Below are 22,845 nucleotides of genomic sequence, written 5' to 3'. Positions count from 1 at the left end.
ATGTTTACTCCCCAAATGACAAGATTTTGGTGTTCTAAGCTCGTATATGCAAGTCCTTAAGTCATAGCTAAGCACTAGAAAGGATTTGGAAGGGTTTTGGGGCTTCAAAACCCCTTTATAGGAGTTTACAGTTTTGGGAGGTGTTCCCCAACCGTAAACACATGATTTTGAGAGTTTTTGGATGATTTAAACACAGATTTGTATGCTTAAAAAGTTAAACAACAAGCTAGGATAAATCACTTACCATTTTAGAGCTTGAAGGGGCGTTTTTGGATCAAAACTCGAGTTGTAGAGAGAGAGTAAAGAGAGAAAGTTATGAGGAGGTGGGAAAAAGTTCAAATGAAGGTCACTCATCCTTTATATAAGGCTTGAGTTTGTTGCCAAGTGGGAATCCACCCAATACCGACGTTAAACGGAGTTTATGGTCATACCCGATTAAATAGTCATAACTCAACTTGGTCGTAAACTAAAAACTTTTCAAAAGTTTATCGAGGGTGTTTCACGTGATTTTATTTCGTTCTGACACTTAAGAAAATAAAATAAAAACATTAATTGATTTGCCTAACCCAAAAGTAAACAAAAATTTCAATAAAAATAAATTTTATTTAACGGAAATGGGTTACAGCGACGGAATAAATTTCAAGTTGTCACAATGTGTTTGGTATTTTGGAGAAACTTATTAAGATTTGACTTATAGTTTTGGATTCAACTGTTTTGCAGGTACTCATCGGTTTGCGAAGGGGGACTGTATACACGCACTTCAACGGTTTATGATTCGAGATTCCATATTGTTTTCCTTATAACTTTTATCTTGAATTATGGTTTATGAACAATGGTTTGACTATTAATGTAACTTTATAAAAATGGGGGTTTATTCTATTTCAAAAACGAAAATTTTTATTTTGTAATTTGGGACGTTACAAACCCGGTGTTCCACGGGAGAAGTAAACACATAGATACTCGATATCACTTCATTCGGGAGTGTGTTAAAAGAGGTGACATAGTGGTCAAACATGTTAGCACCCTTGATGTAACATTCGGATTCTTGGAGGTACTTAATTTAATGTATTTATGAATTTGGGAGTAACCACATCGTGGTGAAGGTATCCCATGATGTGGCGATGTTGGAAGTTCGCGGACCATTTAATGATCCCCATGACATGACATCTATCGGCCACGGCGTGGCGACCCTCTATCATTAAAATCCTAATTTTTTGGGTATTTAAAGGAAAGTGGGGAGGCTAGAGTTTCCCATGTTTATCATCCATCACTCTCAAGCCCTAGAAACCTAACCCTAACCCACCTTGAAGCTTTTGAGCTCATTTTCAAGCCTTTTTAGTGATTTTGAAGGTAGTAGAAGAATATTGAGTGCAAGAAGCAAGCAAACAACACTCTTCAATCTCTGGAATCATCTTACTGGATCATTTGTAAGGATCTTTAATCTAGTTTTTCATCTTTTCTTTATGGATCTAGAGTTATCTTGCATGATTGAACTCTTTGACGGATTTTGAGTGAATCAAAGTGATAAAGTTAGAAACTTTATAACTCATAGGAGTCCCAAGGACACTATACTTTGTAGATTTGAGAAATGGTTCTGGTTTGGGACCCTTAGATGAGTTTACGTCCCTTTTTCTACTCTTTTGACCTAGACTTGATGGAGGACATGCATGGGGCATGCATGTCCATAAAGTTTACATTTTTAGGGATCCATAGGACCCTTAGACGCTTTTTTAGAAATTATGGGAAAAAGGTTTTACGGGTTAAGGACCTCGGGAAGAATTATGCCTTCAGACACTTTCCCACGACATAGGAGTAGGGTGCCATGACGTGGTGACGGGGTTTTCCGCAACTGTTTGATGTTGTCTCTGCTACGGTGTGGTGCTTTGGGGCCACGGCGTGGCTATGTATTTTGTTATGTATTTGGGTTTATCCAAGACCGCGATCAGGCGGGTTGAACCCGTCAGCCATAACGTAGAGGGCGACAAGGGTTAGTTTTGACTTTGGATGTGGACTTTGACTTGCGTTGACTTTTGGTTAAAACCCTAGTTTTGGAGGGTAAGCTAAGAGTGTACTTTGTATGACCGTGTCTGTACTCTCGGCAGTAGGAGCGGTAGCAGTTGATCGTTGTCTGATAGGTGAGTCTCTTCATTGTACACGTAGGTCAAAGGAACCAATGTCGGCCCACTGGATTATGTTGTTTGATGCTAGCTGTCTATATGATACGTGCATGTATTGTATGGTTAGGCGGGTCCCGTTATGCAAGTTAGGGTGAGGCCCGTAATACTCATTGGGCAGGGCCCGTTATACGATTTAGGGCAAACCCGTTATACTCATTGGGTGGGGCCCGTTATGCGAGTTAGGACGAGGCCCTTGATACTCATTGGGCAGGGCCCATTGCTTGTATGGTATGTGTATTTTTGGGAACTCACTAAGCTTTGTGCTTACAATTTAAGTTTATGTTTCAGGTATTTTCGGTTCGAAAGGGTAGCGTCCGGTCTGATCGAAGTGCATTCACCTGTGTCCAACTTTTTATGATTGTGAGATTTGTACTCTGATAACGATTTACATATTTATATAATGATTATGGTTTGACATGAATATTTGATGGTTTTGATTGAATTAAAATGAATTTCTTTTATTTATGATGTTTGGGATGTTACACTTGAGCAGTGAGCTAACATACTCACGAAGTTGTTATGAATGTAAAGTTTGAAGACATACATATTAAGCTAGGAGTGAAGGAAATTCTAAATTAAGGAGGAGAATGTTGGTTTATTTCGGAAAAAAGGGTGCAGGGATATTTTTGTTAACTTACCTTATATTAAGTTTTTTTTTTCAGGTTTTAGAGTTAGACTAGGTTTCCATTTAATTAGTATATAACTATATATATATATATATATATATATATATATATATATATATATATATATATATATATATATATATATATATATATATATAGGGAGTGGTTCAAATGAGAACAATAAAAGATTAAGAACCCTAAGAACCTCAATTAATTAGTAAATATTTACACGATACTTTTATTAAACATGTTAAAATCCTAATTTTTTATGTTTTTTGTATGAAAAGAGCAAACTTATAATTTTACAGTCTAATATTTACATTCATATATGCTCTCATATTTTAACACAAAACTTATATAAAATACAAATTTACACGGTCCATTTACAATTTAATGTAAAAAATTCACAAATTAATACAAACTATTTTACAACAATTCACTAATTCAAAGAAGTCAAAAATGCCGCCACCAACCACATGTATCAACATAGTAATCGTCATTTCTTCCAAGTCAGATATGTAAATAATGTCATGCATTAACAATTTAAATAGTACATTCACAATCTAATAAAGTCTATTTATTAACTCATTTTGAATTTAATGCAAAACAATTATAAAACTAGTGGATTCTTACAAATTTATACAACAAAAAATAAATATATTACTAAGAAAATTAACAAAAAATTTATATATAAATCATTCATATTTTAACACAAATAATAAAACATTCACAACAAAATGCAGTCAATTCACAATTTAAACAAAAATCCATAGTTTGATGGAGTCAATTCACATTTTTTAACATAAAAATCACAATTTAATATAAAAATTCACAGTTTAATATAGTCATTTTCACAATTTAAATAAATATTCACAGCTTAATGCAGTTAGTTCAAAGTTTAAAATACAAAACCCGCAGCTTTATACATAAAATTCACATTTTATTACAATAAATTTACAGTTTAATACAAAAAATATTTCACAACAATAATATCAATTTTAAACTCTTAATACAGACAATTCACAGTTTAATATACAAAATCCATAGCTTAATATAATAAATTCACAATTTATGATAAAAAAATTATATTGATAGTTATATTTTCAAATTAACACTTATATTTAGACGTTAATATATGAAGACATTTGTATGTATCAAATTTTGAATTTAATATATTAAGTCATGAATAAAAATTACAACATAATATACAATTCACAGTTTAGTATACAAAATTACTCAGATACATTGTGTGCACCACATAAATTCACAGTTTAATAGAGCTTTTCAGAACTCTCATTCATAGTTTAATAATCAGTTTAGGACTCTCATTCATTGTATTTATAACATAAAAACATATTAATTCATGCATTCACAGTAACTAACTTAAATAGAACTAAACAATAGGTTAAACATTAAAATATCACAGTTCAAAGCTTAAAAAATCAAAATTCATATTATTTGAGAAAACACTAACATAATAATACACATTTTAAATTCAATTCACAACTTAACAACAATAAAAACATAAAGTGGATAAAAACTTGATGCAAACATTATAAAAAAACATAATAAACATGGATTAACAACTTAATAGTAGAAAAAACTATGTTTAACAAAAGTAAACAAATGAGAGATTAGAACATTAAATTCACAACATAACAAAAAGAAAAAAAAAGTAAACAAATATCAACATACCTGATGCAAATATGGTGTTGTTTCACTAAAGATCGGAGAGAAAAAGATGGAGTTGAGTTGGCGTGCTACACCAGAGCGGCAAGGCAGTAGTTGTTGTGGCAGTTGACATCGATCTCAGATGTAGTCCGTCAATCTCGTCAGAAGTCGTAGATATGAAGGCATAAATTATAGATCCTTAAGCGAAAATCATAGATCTGTTGTCGGAAATCATGGATCTAACGTCGAAGATCATATATTTGGACTAAACCGCTTCAGATCTGATGAAAACAAAGGATTTTGGAGGTTGAAGACATACATCTATGGTTGGTAGAGGTGGTGGTAGACCAGATCCGAACAGATCTGGTGGTCTTTCATGGAGATCGAGAGAAAAAAAAAGATGGAGGCGAGATAAAGATGCGTCCTCAGAGCTCAAAGATATGAACATCAGTTGTGGTGAAAATCAGTGGTGGAGTAGATCTGATGTGGTGGTGGAGTAGATCTAGACTTGAAATGCATAAAACACGCCAGATCTGATGTAGATCTGGTGGTGTTTCACCAATAAAATGAGGAGAAAAAGATGATGCTGGAATATGATTGTGACGAAGGCTGGAACCGACGTCGGTCAACGGCGGTGGCCACGGTAGGTGGCAGCACCGGTAGGTGGCGGCAATGGTGGTAGTTGATGATGATAGATGGAGGGTTTGTATTTGAGATTTTAAAGGTGATTTGGAGTGTTTGGATTCAAGAAAATAACTCAGGTCTTATTTTGTAGGTCTTATTTTGTAGTTTAAGTTTAGAGGTTCTGAGGTTTTTAACTTTTAGGGGTTCTCATTTGAACTTTTACCTATATATATATATATATATATATATATATATATATATATATATATATATATATAATCTTTGTCTTTTAATTCAATTCATAACCAAGTTTTCCAGCATAATTCTTAGGCTCCAAGTAATTACAATTCTCCAGATTTCTTATTCTCTGTTACGTTTGTTCTTCTCCCGTGTTTGTTCTTACCTATGATAATTTTACTTTCATCTAAGCTTCTTGTTTTTCTATCATTTTTACCTTGGTGAACAAGGTGCAGATTAAAGCAAGCTCTCTTATTACAGTAACATCATACACAATAACCCCATACGAGGAATATTTAATATAACTTGAAATCAGACTCCTAAATCTCTCCTGCCCACCAGTATCCCTAAAATATTATGTGATGTAATGAAATAATGCATTCATTGTAAAGGTTATTTTCATATACTTGTTGATTACCAAACTTTTGGTAAAAAGTAACACAATCTCCTAATACTCATTACTATAAATACAAATTATAAGTGAGTGAGCTAATAAAAGCAACACGAAACACCTAGCAATCACTACAAGAAAATTCCTAAATAGCTACGGAAACTTGCTACGGAATAAAAATTTGTAGTTATTCTACTACGGAATATGCTACGGAATGACTTATTATAGCTATTTTGCTACGAAATTAGCTACAAAATTGCAATCCGTAGCTAAATCATGAATAGCTACGAAGAGTTACTATGGAATCAAAACTTGTAGCTATTCTACAACGGAATATGCTACGGAATGGCTACCCATAGCTATTTTGCTACGAAAATGACTACGGAGTTGCATTTTTGTAGCTAAATCTTGAATCGCTACCGAAAGTTGCTACGAAATCAAAATTTATAACTATTTTATTACGAAATATGCTACGGAGTTATTAGTCGTAGCTAGTTCGCTACGAAACTTGTTACGGATTCTATATATGTAGCTAGTTGGCTATGAAATTGAAATTCATAACTATTTTTTGCTATAAAAATTTGCTACACAATAAAATTTTGTAGCTAATCTACTATGGAACTTGTTACCAAAAGCTTGATCGTATGTATTTTTGAATAAAATTTGTTTTTGAATTTGCAAAACAGTTACAGAATCAAAATTCGTTGATGTTTGGTAACGGAATATTTCGTAGTCAAGTAGTTACGGAATATTTATCAGTAGCACAATATATAAATTTCTATAACCTACTATTATAAAAATACATCATCATTCTTAAGAACTCAATAGTAAAAATAAATTATTATTTTTAGTTAAGTTATTATTTTAATTATAATCCAATTTTTACTATTTAACAATTTATAGATATAACTAATTACCGAACAACGTAAGAATTTATATATGCATATATATCTCGAAGAATAACTTAATCATCTAATTTTTTTTTCAATAATTTTTAAATGTCGACAAAAAATAAAAAGAAAATTCAAACTAATCGTCGACGTCCAAAGCTGATAAAACTATGTTGATAACATAAACTAAGAACTTTACTTATAAAAAAAATAAAAAATAAATAGAAAATAAAAATAAATAAAACTTGGAGATAACATACATCACGTATTCAAGTGTATTTTGTATACACTTTGAGGGAATTTAAGAAAACGAACATAAAATTACCCTAAGTTCACAGTTTCCCCAAATTCATCGTTCATTCCCCCTCCCCACTTCATTACGCCATTAGAAATCGGAAATTACTCTGCGTGCTCCGCCCCCAAATTATCGATCAGATTTTACTCTGCGTCTTCTTCTATGTAGGAGCATCTCTGATCAGTCTTCTTATATGCTCTTTTGTGTGCAGCCTGATCGATCAATCGCTAGGTATGCTGCTCGATTTTTCTCTATTCTTGTAACAATATCATAAGTTTAGTTGATTATAGTTGATTCTAGTCTCGTCTTTCTCTATCTTACATAATCAAAACTCTGGATATAAAATTTAATGTTCTATAAGAAAAGTCATATTGAAGTTCATGTTTAGTGATTCCAATATTATATGTGTAGCTGATTACAGTTGATTCGGACGGCTTCTGTGATTATATAAGCTTAGTTAGATGTTTCTAGGGTTGAATTTCATTCGTACATACACAAAGCGTGTTGTGCTTTGACAATAAAATCCAATCAAAAACGCCAACATATAGGTCTTATTCAACTCTTTCCATGAATCATCAAAAAAAATTTGCGCTATTGACAACAAATTCACTTTTTCTTCTTCTTCTTCTTCTTCTTCTTCTTCTTCTTCTTCTCTTTGATTTTGTTACCTTCATCCTTATGAGATTGCATCTTGCCCTAATTTATTTTCATCAAAAAAAAAATCTTGCATCAATTGTTTGTTAAACCTGTAAAAGAAACAAGAGCTCCTCAGACTCTGGACCGGAAAACACAAGTAAAGCTTGTATAAGGAAAAAATGTGCTTTTTTAATTTGGTTCTCTGTTTGTACTCATGTTTTATGAGTTTGGTTGTTAATCAGTGGCTTGTATTTTATTCACTCTTCTTTTAGTTTCATTTTTGAGATAAAAGGGAAACCTTTTGTGAGAAATCAAAATGATTTTACACCAAACTTAATTTAGGCATCATATTTTTCCAAAATTTAAATTTAATTTCAGTTTTAGTCTGATTTACCATACATAGTGACTAGTATTTGACTATATAGCTTTTTAATCCATACATGCATAACAACCCCACAATAAAGACAACTGGATTTACCAGTGATGCTATATTCTTATTTTCTTGTATGCATACTGAGGGATCATTTGGAGTGTTTTGATGTAACCTGATGAAGATAAAAGAAATATAACATAACTTTTTGTTTCCAAAACCAACAAAACATTAATAAACTAGTTTACTTATGCACATCTTTATTTATTTTTTTCTTAACTTACTTAGCCAAAAGAAAGATTATGACGAGGTAGTTCGTATTTTAATAAATGTCTCACTTTTACTATATGTTTCAATTTTGTAGGTTGGGGCTTTATTCGAACTAATAAAAGGGTTCATTAAAGATTTGGATGACGATGATAATGACAAGGTTAAATAAGTCAATTCATGTTTTCACTTATATCAATATGTGTATTATCAGATGTTTTATATGATGACATTTTTAATGGTTTATATTTTAAATCATATTCCTTTTTTTTCTTTTTGGCTTGTGTAGATGGATGAGTTCGACTTTAAGGAAAAGCAAAGTGCTATTAATGGATGACCTAGTTTCGATGTTGGAAGGAGTGTTTAGCAGAATTTGTAGCATGGGATACCCTCAAATGGTTTGCAACTCTTATAGCCATGGCAAGATACCTTAACAAATATGGTCTCATCTCCGGCTTCAATCAAACTGTTGGCAAGGTATGATGTTAACTTTAATTATGACAAATATGGTCTCATGTCATTGGGTTAATATCTTTGTTGCAGGTTGTTGGTGGGATAGGTCTTGTAAAGGGTATGATGTATCCAAAGACTCTTTATGCCAACTAAGCGTGGAAGTGAATGTGGGTTTACCCCCTGATGCAATATACACCATTGTCATTGATATAGACAATAAGAGAGTCTTCAAGAACATTCAAGAAGTTTTATCCATAAAGGTTTTGTTTGATGAAGGTTCAATGCAAGTTGTTAAACTTGACAAGCTGCTATATGATGTTATTATCTATACAATATACACTATGATTATACTTTTTTTTGGTGATTCTTAGATGAAATTCAAGCAAGTGAGAACATGATTTATGAAAATATTTGAAGGAAACAGAAGGATTGCATAAAGGTGACTTTACAGCAACTTATTGAACCTGCAATTTTTATCAAAGAAAGATGGGCGTTAAAAAGACAAAGAACATGCAAATCAATGTAAAGAAAGATTGTTTTTTGAGGTATGCAATCTTGTCTTATGGTTATTGTTACTTATGACATTATTTTTTTTAATTCACCATCTGCATATGCTAGTTGATGTTAATATTTAACTTTTAGTTATCTGATCCAGTGCTCAAAAGTCTTAACGTATAGTCATGAATAACTTGCAAAAAATAGCAATGTACTTTCATTTATTTCGTGTATTATAATTTATTTCATCATACTCTCACTTCTATCTACTACAACATCCTATTTCAAAATTTACTTTCTTATTAAAACATTATACATTAAAATTTTGATACTACTGTAATTCCATTTTTTTCTTTTTAGGATAATGTACTTTGAAAGTACAATGCTATTTCTTGCATTTAAACGTATTAGGCCATTTTCCATTTAAATATGTGTATTATATTATCATACTTTGATTTTACATTCGATTTTTCTTCTTATTGAGACATTGCACTTTGGAAAATCTACCTAATTATAGTAGGAAAAACTATTTTGTAATTGTATGACATCACTATAAGTTTTTTTTATAACACAAGATGGTTTCGTGCATCAGACAGTTGAGGTTTTGTCAATGGCTCTAGTACCCGATCTTCAATAAAGGTATGTGATGTAAATTTCAGTATTTTTTGACTTTGGTATTATTATTTCTATTGTTGTTGTTTTTTTATATTGTCTAATCTGCACTACCGTTGTAGGCTGCAAATGACTGTTCTTTTCACACAAGCATAAATATTATACGAAGAATAAATTTTTGTAAATTTGAAATTTTATCATACTCAAGATTTTTGGTGTCAATGCAGTTCCATGTATTTGCTTGATATAGCATTGCACTTTCAAATTTTTCTTATTAGAACATTATACTTTGAAAAGGCTACCAAATAATATCAATGAAAATTAATTTATATATAGTTGGGTAGATTTTTACATGTTGTAGTAAGATGAAATAAAATAGGATGCTATAATAAAGAAATAAATGAATTAGGTGTTATGTCTTAAGCCTTGTTATCTTATATCTTATTTTACTATTTGTATTGGTTTTAACAGGATTCAAGATCGCTATATTTGATTATAAGGACACTTTAAAGAATGCACACTTATGGGATCGAAAACAAGGATACCTAACATTATGGCACAATATCAGTAATAAGATCATTATGCAGGTTCAGCTTTTTTAATACCTTTTATAATTGAAAATCAAGTGTTATAAAAATAAGTATATAATCACTATTCAGTTGTTTTCAACTTTATTTCAAATCCTTTTGGCATCATGTAACAGCTTGGAAAGAGAAAAAAACCACACTAACATTCGGTTTATGGCTCTCAAAAGGTGATTCATTTTGTTTCTTGTGTACATGTTAATACTATGTCAAATAAAAGAGTTAATTGGATTGTTGTTTTTATTTTGCGTTTACTTTCAGATTTTATATTTCTAGTTGGTCAAAAACTAGGGAAAGCCTCAAAGCAAAACAAAATGGGATTTTATAAAACAAATTGAATTTTAATCATGTTGATTGTAAATTTGATTTTGTAGGTTTTGCCATTTTGGTTGACCATATGTGGCTGTTTGTGTGTACGTGACGGTTCAAATCTAAATTGTTTAGTTGTATTTGTAGTTAGTATCAGTTTGATGAATAGACAATCTTATAGAATAATTTTTGATGATATAATATATCTATAAAATTAATGTAACTATTAAATTTATATTTACTATATTTTTATTTATTTTTATGAATAATATAATTAGAAAATTGGATTTTGTTGAATATTTTTATCAATCTGAATTTGCTTTGAAACATATTGCTACGAAACAAATTGTTGTTGAACAAATGACTACAGAATTTGTTACGCAACAGACGGCTACGGAAGTTGCTACGTGACATACGACTACGGAATTTGCTACGAAACAGACGGCTACGGAAGTTGCTACGTAGCATACGGCTACAGAATTTGTTACGGAAAAGACGGCTACGGAATTTGCTACGGAACAGACGGCTACGGAATTTGCTACGGAGTAGACGGCTACGGAATTTGCTACGGAACAGACAGCTACGCAATTTGCTACGGAACTCAAATTGCAACGAAATAGATGTTGTAGAAACTGTCATAGCGAAATTGCTACAGAAATATAATTCCATAGCTAAACAGTTTGCTACGAGAAATAAAGCTACGGAGTCTAATTGATAAGTTGTGTAGCAAATTCCGTAGTTATTTAGCTTTAGCTACGGAATTTCAACTTTTTGCTACGGAATTTTTCCGTAGCTAAATTGAAATTTTCTTGTAGTGAATTAAGAACTTACCAAAGCTATAACTGAATTGTAATATATTCCCAAAACACTTTTTTAGACAAGAAATCGATGCCAATTGTAGCCTACAGTTAACATAAATAACAATGTAAGCATAATAAGTCAGTTAACCTCTCCAACTAACACATACTATAGGCAAAAAAGTATACTCCGTAACATATCATATTGCATATCTCTCATGTACTCATCCATGACTGAATTTTAAAAATATATAGGAACACATGCTTTGGTGGTCATCACTAGCTGAGTAGTGCATATATTTAATGCTCGGGTACGCTAATAATCTAACCCGACCCAGGATTCATTAGCTACCGGAACCATAATCCAACTATCAATCTGTTTATATAACTCTTTTCATAATTAAAAAAATGAGAAATAACTTATAATACAAACTAAGATTCTAGGTTCATTGTTTATGACCATTGGTATTGATCTTGGCTATTCCGCATAAACTTTGCTTAACTACTATTTTAAATTCATGCAAATTTTGGCTAATTTTTGGTGTACACAATCTTTATAAATCTAATATCAATTCTAAACAAATAACCTTATTGTAGCGTCCCAAAAATTCATGACCAAAAATTTTGTTTTAAACCGTTAAATAAACCCATACTTATCAAACAATTCCATCAAAACATGAGTCAAAACATTACTATCTGTGACATCCCCAAAATCACGGCCAGAAAAGACCGATTTCATTTATGTTTTTAAAAATAATTTCAGAGTAAATCCTTTTGATTTGAAAGAGTTGCGGAATTTGTTCCCAAAACAAAACATGATAAAATAATATTTATCAAAACATTTCATCAAGAGATGCATTTTCATTATATAATCAAAACTTGCGACGTCATGTTCCGATACAGACCATAAAGCATAAACGATAACATTACAAGTCATTCAACAAATATATACATATACAGACTTGTAAACAAAACAACTCGATGATTCATCCATCTTACGCCCTTGCACCACTTCCTGTAATACAAATAAAACTGAGTGGGTCAGGCTTGGGAGCCTGGTGAGCATATAGGGTTTTCAACCCACAATAAATAAAATTATATTTAATTTCACCAACCAATCATTATCCCGATTACCCATTCCCGTTATCCTCACTTTACGTCCCTAAAACAACATCTATCTCAAGGGACCTAATCTAGGATTTTCATCGGGACGAACATCACTGCTAAGGGGTTTCCTCAATAATAGATATCCTAAAGGCAACCATGAGGGGGATAGAGTACACCGGTGAACACATCGTTCACAACACCTACAGGTTATGAACCTGCTAGCGTTCCACTGGACTGTCTAGAAAGAGTCCGTGGTCGTTATCCATACTCCGCTGAATAACTAGATCAACAACAACAACAACATCGAGGCCTCTCATCTGTTTATTACACACCAACTATCTACCCATGTTCTACCCAACATATTAGTAGATAAAAATATATATTTTTATACATAGTTTAAAACCTGTATATCATTTTCATTCAATACATATTCCACATAACAGATGAGGCACACCCACGTAACACGTATTTCATAGAAAGCAATTCAGATCTATGAGACAGAAGAGAGTGAATATACATTCACGCATATAACAACAAAATTATACACATAACACGTATTTCGTATAAAATACTTCATAATCATGCGTTAGAAGAAAGTAACTACGCACTCACACATATAAACAACAATATACTTAATACACTCGAACCATACTTGTATTATTATCGTGTTTATGAAAGGTAGTATACACTCACTTGATCAGAAGATGATCGGACAGCACTACGACTTGCAGAAGTAGTAATCCTCAGCAGATCTGGAAGATCTCTACAAAAATCGAACTTCTTGCGGGCAGAGCTTCGGCTCGGGAACCGCACTTCTCGGGATCTTCGGGATCTCGGGACTTGCTTCGGGGCTCGAGAATAATACCGGGGCTTCGGGGTATTTCTGGCACGCAAATCGATGCAAAACGGGAGAAAGAAGAGAGAAAAGAGCAAAAGAACTCGGCTGCCATCACATCCTATTTATAGGAGGCTGGAGCCTCGGAGTACGCGGGGCGTACTGCCTCAGAATCGTCATTGCTTACGTATCCGAAGAACTCGAGTGCGAGGCGTGTCATGTTTCGCTGTACGCGGGGCGTACGCTAGTACACTGGGCGTACTTCGGATGAGTCCGATGACTCCTCTTCGGATAATGTCGGATTTAATAATTAAATTTAATTATTAATTATTTAATAAACTTCGAAAATTCATATCTTCTTCATACGAACTCCGTTTTCGACGTTCTTTATATCCACGCAAAGGTGAGACTACGCTCTACAACTTTCGTTTAGACTCCATCGGCTAATTTTGACTTTATTTTTATTATTTATTTTTAATAGGCCGGGACAGAAAAACTTCGTTATAAATTCATAACTTCTTCGTTTGACGTCCGTTCTCGCCTAGCTTTTTATCGCTTCGATACCAACAACGAGACCTTCGATCCTTGTTTAGATTGCTTCGGCTAAAAACCGCTCGATCTCAAATCGAGTACTTCAGGCTGCATACCGCTAAGTCGAAACTTCGATAAATCATAACTTCCTCATACGAAGTCAGATTTGGGCGTTCTATATATATTCGGAAACCTCGTTTCAACTACTACAACATTACCCAAAGATATTAAGTTTATTTTACACTTAAATTTTGACACTTATTTTTATTCTTAATTAATCAAACCACATAATTAAGCAATTAAGCACAAAACACATAATACTCAAATAATACACTCTTATTATTTCAAAACGGGTTACAAAGGTTAACCTAGACTATTACATTGCTAAAAATGGCAAGCCCGGAAACACAGGCGTTACACTATCAAAGATTCCAAATCAAAACATTAGAGTAAACATCCCAGACCAAACATCATGGTGTGTGCAATGCAGCCATCCTCAGCTCTTCTCTTTGCAATTGGAAGTACTTGAAACCAAAACTGAAAACCGTAAGCACGAAGCTTAGTGAGTCTCCCCAAACCATACCATACACTAGGGATGTCAAAAAGTCCCGTGGGACCCCGATCCCGCGGGGGCCCCGTCCCGTATGGGGGCATTTGTTGAAAAAAATCGGGGACGGGGGCGGGGGCGGGGGTTGGTAGTCCCATCCCGAAACCCCCGTGGGGGCCCCGTTAATATATTATATAAATTGACATATGTTAATTATATAAGTATAATAAAAAACGAAATGATTTTTACGTACAAAAATTCAACAAAAACATGTTTTTAAGTTGTTTGTAACATGTAAAGTTATGTTATAAATATCTATTTGTTATCCAAAAAATAGTTTCTTTTAGCCCAAACAAGAACTTATTTTAGCCCAAATAAGTTAGACCAAAATCAATCGGGGGCGGGGGAACGAGGGCGGGGGCGGGGGTCAAAAGGGGAATTCGGGGGCGGGGGCGGGGGTGGAAAGGATGGAGATTTCAGGGGCGGGGGCGGGGGCGGGGGAACGGGAAAATTTTGGGGGCGGGGGCGGGGGCAGGGGATGCAATCTCCGTCCCGTTTGCCCCCGTTGACATCCCTACCATACACATAATCACATAAACTGGGCCCCCGCCCGGCATCGGACAGTGTCCGACATCAGGCCCCGCCTGGCATTGAGCCCCGCTCGGTATACAGATTTGTTTCTCCCAGGCCCCACCTGGGCCCCACCCGCTATACACATACAAACAATATCATATAATCATGCTAGCACGTAAAGAATCATACACAGTACTATATGTTCCAGTCCTAAGGCCTCGCCTATCGTTGGCCCCGCCCATACTCTGCTAATAATGAGATACGGAAATTTGTCCACACTCAGCTAGTGATGAGATACGGGACCCCGCCCACACTCACCTCCCTACCAAGCACATACAAGTATCAAAAAGACAACAAGTATAACTAAACATGCTCATAGTAATCGGATACCACCCAGCATCGAACCATAGTCTAGAATCATACATATAAACATTCATCGGGCCCCGCCTGTCATCGGACTATAATCCGGAAAGCATACAGACATTCCTCGGGCATCGCCCGACATCAGACCACAATCCGGAGAAAATACAGACATCCCCCGAGCATCACCCGACATCGGATCGTAATCCGAAAACATATAGATACAGACACATGCAAGAATCACGATGATATCAAGCATACCAACATTCCTAGGGCACCGCCCGACATCGGATCGTAATCTAAAAACACCTAACATAAACACAGGTCGGCATTAGTGCCTTCGACCCATTCAAACAGGAGGAAACCCACCTCGCAAAGCTGAATGCAAACTATCACTGTAAGGAATCTCTAACAGCTACTCCGACAACTCCCCGAGCTATCATTACCATAATAACACTTAGTCAAAAACTAATAATCCTTCTTAGGGTAAAATGACCATTTTACTCCTGATCCAATTTGGTCCATGCCTAAGGCCCAAACCCATAACATGAAAGGCTTAATACTAGGTAGACTTCCCAAGCCCACTCATGGCCCACCAATGGCCCAATTTTATAAATTGGGACCAACCCATCTAATGGGCCTTACCCTAAAGCCCAAACATATTGTTAGCCCAAAATATTTGATTTTTGATGGCCCACTAAGGCCCAAAGTAGCGAAGTCCAAGGAATGGCCCAAACTGAGGCCCAAAACAAAACTAGTCCACTGACTGAGTACGCAGGGCGTACTCAGATGTACACAGTGTCTACAAGTTTTATGACATGTACGTTGCACGTACCAGGTTGTATGCCCAACGTACTCCCCTGTTAAGCTTTTTTTCTATTATGTATTTAATACTTCAAACCAAGGGACCAAATCACAGATCTGAGTTCTAGTTATTGTCTAAACCCATAAAGTCACTGACTTGGTGACTTTGCATGCCCCACATAAGCCCAAACTCCAAAAATGGTATCCTACTTCCATGAAAGTGATCTTAACTCTTGTATGAACCCATTAAGACCTTCAAGATGGCAACTTTCAGACTTAGGGACTCAAATAGCACTAAGGGTGGCAACCCTAAGCCTAGGAAACGGATTTGAACCATAAAACTTCATCCTTAGGACCAAAAAGGTCCAAAAACCCATACTTCAAGAGATCTAAGCAAATAAACACTGAGTTCAAAGATTTATACCTTATATGAATGCCAAATGTTGATAAGGTTTTGGATCAATAAGGGATTAGGGTTTCATAGTAGCTGCTTTAGGGTGAAATGGAGGTTGGCCTTTGAGACATAATGTTCCTTATATAGTGCCAAACCCTAAAATTAGGGTTTTGGTCTGAATAGAGTACGCCCCGTGTACATCTTTTTATGCTTGATGTACTCACAAACCAACCATAACCATGCAGCCTTCTACACCCCGCGTACTCATGGAACCCCTAAAACCCTAACCTTAATTTGGCTATAACTTCTTTGTTCTAAGTCCGTTTCTGGCGAACTTTATATCCACGAAAAGGTGACGAGAAGCCTACGCTTCTAACAACTCATAACTGTCTAAAAACTTTCCAAACAAGAACCCAAAATCCCTAGAAGACCAAGTTGTCAATTATGATTATACCCTTGGCCTTCGAAGACACAATCAAACACTTGGATCACGTACACCCTAACACCCACATCTGAAATGGGCCAAATCCTTCCTTTCCCAAGGTCCTAACCCTTATGACAATTGATGATTAGGCCACAACCCTGAGCAACAAAGCACTTTCAAAACCAGGTGTTACACTGATCTAATAACCAAATTCCAACGGAACCTCATATATATATATATATATATATATATATATATATATATATATATATATATATATATATATATATAGGTAAAAGATCAAATGAGAACCAAAGAAGATTAGGAACTCTAAGAACCACTCAATTTTAGCTTATGTTAAGTGTATTTTTTGTTAATTTCAAACATTTGATTTTTTTTCTATGTTTTGATAAATAGAAAAAAAAAACAATACGGACATTATAGTCATTTTGATAACATAAACATTTAAACAACTTATATGTATCATATCTAAATCACCTTTTTAAACAATGTCTAATACTTTAGAAATAAACATCTCAAACTCTCTCAAGCTCTCCCACTAAACTTGAAGAACATACATAACTTACCACCAATTGCCACCAACCACCACCATGTACCGCCGTTGCCTCCTACTGTTGACAAATAACCACTGCCTCCTACCACCGTCGAACCGCCGTCATCAACTCCACAAGCTCCGACGCTTCCAGATCTATGATTCCAGCCTCAAATCTAAACTTTTCACCTCTGTATTTTTGCCTATAGATCTATGAAAAGATCTGAAGAAAACGCCTACAATACCTCCATTATCGTCGAATTAACGTGATTTCTATGAGTTTTCTTTGTGTTTCTTATTCAGATATAGTTAGATCTAGACGATTTCAGTGCTTTCTCATCCCCGGTTTTCTTCCTACTCCAAATCTGGACACTCCATATCTATCTAGATCCAGTCAGATCTAGAATCTCCATCTTCATATTTACCATCATTGCCACCTCCTCCTTCAGATCTTTCACTTTTCTTTGCCAAAACGCTAAAAAAAGCCACATTATACTTTTTTGGTGATAGATCTACAATCTCTGATGACAAATCTATGATAATTTTTTCTAGATCTACGAGTTATGCCTCTATATCTATGAGCTCCGACAAGATTTGAGATCGCCATCAACCGTCGGCACAGTTTCTACCTCGTCACTCCGGTGAAAAACCATCGGCTTATCTCTCTCTTTCTCTCTGGTTTTCGGTGAAAACCACTACATATATGCATCAGGTACATCAATTTTTTGTTTTGATTTTTATTCCTTCTGTTATCCTGTGAATTAGTGTTTTAATCTCTCTTTTGGTGTTTACTTTTGTTAAATTAGTTTTAATTGTTATTAATTAGTGAAATCATGCTATTAAGTTATAAATCCAAGTTTGTTTTCGGATTTGTTATAGTATTTGCATAAACTCTTAAGTAGTGAATCCAATGTTATTAAGTGGTGAATCTAAGTATGTTTTCTTATTATTTTTTTTATAATATTTGCATAATGTTAGTGTTTTCTAAAATAAATTGAGTTTAGAATGTGTGTTATTATGTTACTGTTTTCTAAAATAAATTGATTTAGGTTTTTAAGTCGTGAATTGTAATGTTTTAATGTTTCAGTTATTCATTTGTTATGTTAAGGTAAGTTTTAATTGTTATTAATAAGAAAATATAAGTTTTAAGTTGTGAATGCATGGATTTTTATAAGTTTTAAGTTGTGAATGCATGATTTCTATAAGTTTTAAACTACAAATGTGTGCTTTTATAAGTTTTAAGCTGTGAATATATGATTTTTTATACAACTATGATTTTTTCAATGAAAAACATTAGTTTTAAGCTTTGAATGCATGGTTTTTTTTATAAGTTTTAAGTTTGAATGCATGCTTTTTTTATACAGATCTAACTGCTTCAATGAAAAATATAAATTTTAAAATGTGAATGTTATGAATACATGATTTTTTTATGTTTTATACTTTCTTATATTAGTATTTTCTCAAATAATGTTAACTTAGGTTTTTAAATAGTGAATTGTAACGTTTTAATGTTTCATTTATTTTTTACTTATGTTAATGTTAGTTTTAACTGTTATTAATAAGAAAATAGATGTTTAAAATTATGAATACATGAGTTTTATAAGTTTTAAATTGTGAATACAAAATTTTTCGACATGTATGGTTGTTTCAATAAAATACAAAGGTTTTAAGTTGTGAGTGCATGCGTTGTTTATAAGTATTACGTTTTTAATGCATGTTTTTTTATGCATATATGATTGCTTAAGTGAAAATCATGAGTTTTAAGTTGTGAATGCATGATTTATTATGATTTTATATAATTATGAATAAAGTATCTACAAATTAAGTTATAAATATTTATGTAAATAAACTTTGAAAGAACCACTACCTTATAGATCTAAAGGTATAAATATAAGTTTTAAGTTGGGAATATGGCTTTGTAATTTTTGTGCATTAAACTGTGAAATTATTATATTAAGTTGTAAATTTTGTGTATTGAACTATGAAATGATTGTATTAAGATGTGAATTGGTTGTACTAAATTGTGGATTTTTAATGAATTTTGTGTTAAAATATGAATAATTTATGTATGAATTTTTGTATTTATCTTTTTATGAATATAATTATTTTTTGTGTTGTATAAATATGTAAGAATGTATTAGTTGTTATAATTATTTTGCATTGAACTCTTAATAAGTGAATTAATTAATTGATTAAATTGTGAATATAGTATTTAAGTTGTCAATCAATGATTTTATATATAAGCCTGATTTGGAATGAAGGTTGGTTGTAATAGTAGCACATGTGGCTGGTGGCGTCGTTTGGTAGTAGTTGGTAGTGGTGGTGGTAGAGTTTGGATTTGACTTCTTTAAATATATGAATTAGTGTATAATGAATTGCTTTTACGAAATCAATTAAAAATGGAATGTATTATGTTGTATATTTTATATAAAGTTTGTGTTAAAATATGAATGAAGATATGCTTTAAAATACTAAATTGTGTATTAGTAAATTATTATGTTTATTAAACTGTGAATATTGTATTTTAAATTGTGAATATTTCTTATATATGGTATATTTTTAAAGAACTCTACAATTTAGAAAAAAAGAGAATTGGATTTTTCAATACGTTACTCAATTTTTTTTTTACTAAAATTTTGTATATTTTGGTTGGAAAAATAAAAAATATTACCAAAAAATATTAGAGCAACAAGGTTTGTTTTATTAAGCTGTGAATACGACGAGAAAATGTTACTGAATTTAATGGTAGTCCGACAGTGGATTGACGACTGTCTGATGGTGGTCCGACAACAAGTAAAAAAGTAGTTTGTAAGCTAGGGAATAGAATTTTTTTTAATAAAATATAAATGTTGTATTTGTCCAAAATAACATTAATAAAAACATTTTAAAAAATAGTTCTTAAGGTTCTTAACCTTTTTGGGTTCTCATTGGAACCACTCCCTATATATATATATATATATATATATATATATATATATATATATATATATATATATATATATATATATATATATATATTCTATGTTGGTGATTTTAGTGTTATCAACATATTTTGGTGTAATAATTATTAATAATGAGATAAGTCGAGCTCCATTTACTAACTGAGCTTGGAAGTGCGGGGTGCACACAAAGTGTGATAAATGTGAACTTGGAAATACAGAGGTCCGAGGGCAGTGCCCCTGGGTGCAGGGTTCCAATGGGATGCAGCTCCTTGGTGAGGTGTCAGGGCAGTGCCCCTAGCAGGGTCCAAGGGGCAAAGCCCCTGGCGATGGTGAGTCTCCAACCATGCATTTTCCTGCCAAAAACCCACTAGATGACATCATGATGATGCAGGTGTTAGTTATGTCTATTAACTAACAATTTTGGCGCCAATTCCGTATGCAACCGCAAATAACCATATTTCCCTCTAGTATAAGAACGTTTTCTGGTTCCAAAAAACGAGTTGGCACTTAAATACAAAAATCATACATTGATTTGTTCTATCTCTCAAGAACACAAAAACAACAAGGTATTATGTGTTTCACAATCTGGATTAGGCCTATAATTCAGATTGGTTCATTCTTTGATTATCCCACTTCTGAATTCGTGTATCTCATGCCAAAGGAACGAATTACATATTTTGGAAAGTGTTTGATAAACACGGTCCTTGAATATATCCAAGTTTGTATTTATTTTTATTATGTTCCCTTAATTTCTAACATGATAGGTGGTGTCGAATTTGCCATAAATGAAGTTGGTAAGGATGTTGGTTTTGCCGACAGATTCATCGCCCAAAAATACTAACTTGCATTTGGCAACGGATGACACACCCGTCATTGGTAAGGATGTTGGTTTTGCGGACGAATTCATCGCCCAAAATAGAAAAAAAAATTCTCTAAATTCTGCAATTGTTCACCGGATTTCTGATTTGTTCATGAAACATCAGAGATTTTTTTTTTCGAAATCCGGAATATTTGTTCGGAATTCTTACTGAATTGTATTTTTTTGTTAGAAATAATGTCTTTTTTTGTCTTGAATGCCCATTCCGAACCAAGTGGTTATTTTTGCTAAAATTAATTTTTATTTTATTTTATTTTCTTTAAATACACATTAAAATGTTGTACCCTTTATTTTTTATACTTTATTAGTTTTCGTCTTTGTTGTTTACACCAATTTGCACTTTTAGTTTAATTTTTGGCATGGCTTGTCTTTATGGTTTTCAAAAATTTGCATCGGTAGTCTTTGATGTTGTTACAATATAAGATGATTGTTAAGTGCTTGTGAAATGACAAAAATGCTCTTTTATTTGTTATCTTCTTGTTTTTTATATATTTATTAAATTATTAAATGAAAGAACCATTATCACACCACCAATCACCGACATCACCAATAGTGACACCACCACCACCCATTACCATTATAAACCAACCACACCACATAACACCATCACCCTCACCCTCACCGATCACCACTAACCTCACCACCATTACCATCACCATCACCAATTATCACCAACTCCACCACCATCATCATTACCAGTCATAACCAGCCCCACCACCATCACCAACCCTACTCAAAGCCTCGCGCCCTTCCCTATTCCCCCATTATTACAAAAAAAAAAAAGGGAACAACAACGTCCTCATCAAGACCATTAACTTCATCTTATTCCATTTTTATTGTATCCAGATGCACGTTAATTTTGGGAACCAATATGCGATAGAGGAGGTAAAGGCAAGGTAAAGGAGATGCGAGGTTGATACGACAAAGCGGAGGAAGAGTGATGTTGTTCAGCACCGATGGTCTTGTTGGGTAGTTGGATGTCCGACAAGATCATCAATCTTGGTGGACATGTAAGGGATGGAGATACCAAGGACGGGAAGAGAAGAATGCATGGAAAAGAGGAAGGCAAGTGATGTTAAAGAAGTAAGGTTGGCCCCATGGTGTTTTAAAGTCTCAAATGAGCCCAATGAGTTACCGTTAAATCCTCTCTTCCACTGAAGTCAAATAAAGTCTCATTTGAGCACAATGAGTTATCACTAGATCCTCTCTTCCATTGAATTCGAATGCAGTAAGGAATACTAATGTCAAAAAGCTAAGTTACAACACTAATATATAAACAAAAAAGTTTCACAATAATAAACCAAAATTCTTTAGTTTAAAAGAATTTAACAAAAAATCTTACATACTCACCATATTATGAACATAGCTTTTTGACTAATCAATCAACATCGTTGCTTCATTTTGTTGGAAACTTAATAGTATAATGTACAGAATGTAACATGAAAGTGACCAAACTATTGCTTT

The 22,845-nt window shown here is 33.5% G+C and overlaps 1 long non-coding RNA gene across 5 annotated transcripts; it reads left to right on the top strand.

The window, feature by feature from the left end:
• The first annotated feature begins 6,908 nt into the window (after positions 1-6,908).
• LOC145087039 (uncharacterized) lies at positions 6,909-11,452 on the top strand. Of its 5 annotated transcripts, XR_013700713.1 has the most exons (8): positions 6,909-7,142; positions 8,282-8,347; positions 8,474-8,661; positions 8,728-9,182; positions 9,725-9,771; positions 10,216-10,331; positions 10,448-10,498; positions 10,703-11,452. It is a non-coding gene; the product is annotated as an uncharacterized LOC145087039 (long non-coding RNA). The 5 variants fall into 5 exon arrangements; XR_013700711.1 differs by having other exon boundaries at positions 8,728-8,897; positions 9,009-9,182; positions 10,216-11,452; XR_013700712.1 differs by having other exon boundaries at positions 10,448-11,452.
• Positions 11,453-22,845: the final 11,393 nt, after the last annotated feature.

The sequence above is a fragment of the Lactuca serriola genome, chromosome 2 (genome assembly GCF_051521515.1).
Source record: "Lactuca serriola cultivar US96UC23 chromosome 2, Lser_US96UC23_V15, whole genome shotgun sequence".
In the NCBI taxonomy this organism is placed as follows: Eukaryota; Viridiplantae; Streptophyta; class Magnoliopsida; order Asterales; family Asteraceae; genus Lactuca; species Lactuca serriola.
The sequence above is the reverse complement of the archived record's forward strand: the minus strand, read 5'-3'. Positions and strand labels throughout refer to the sequence as shown.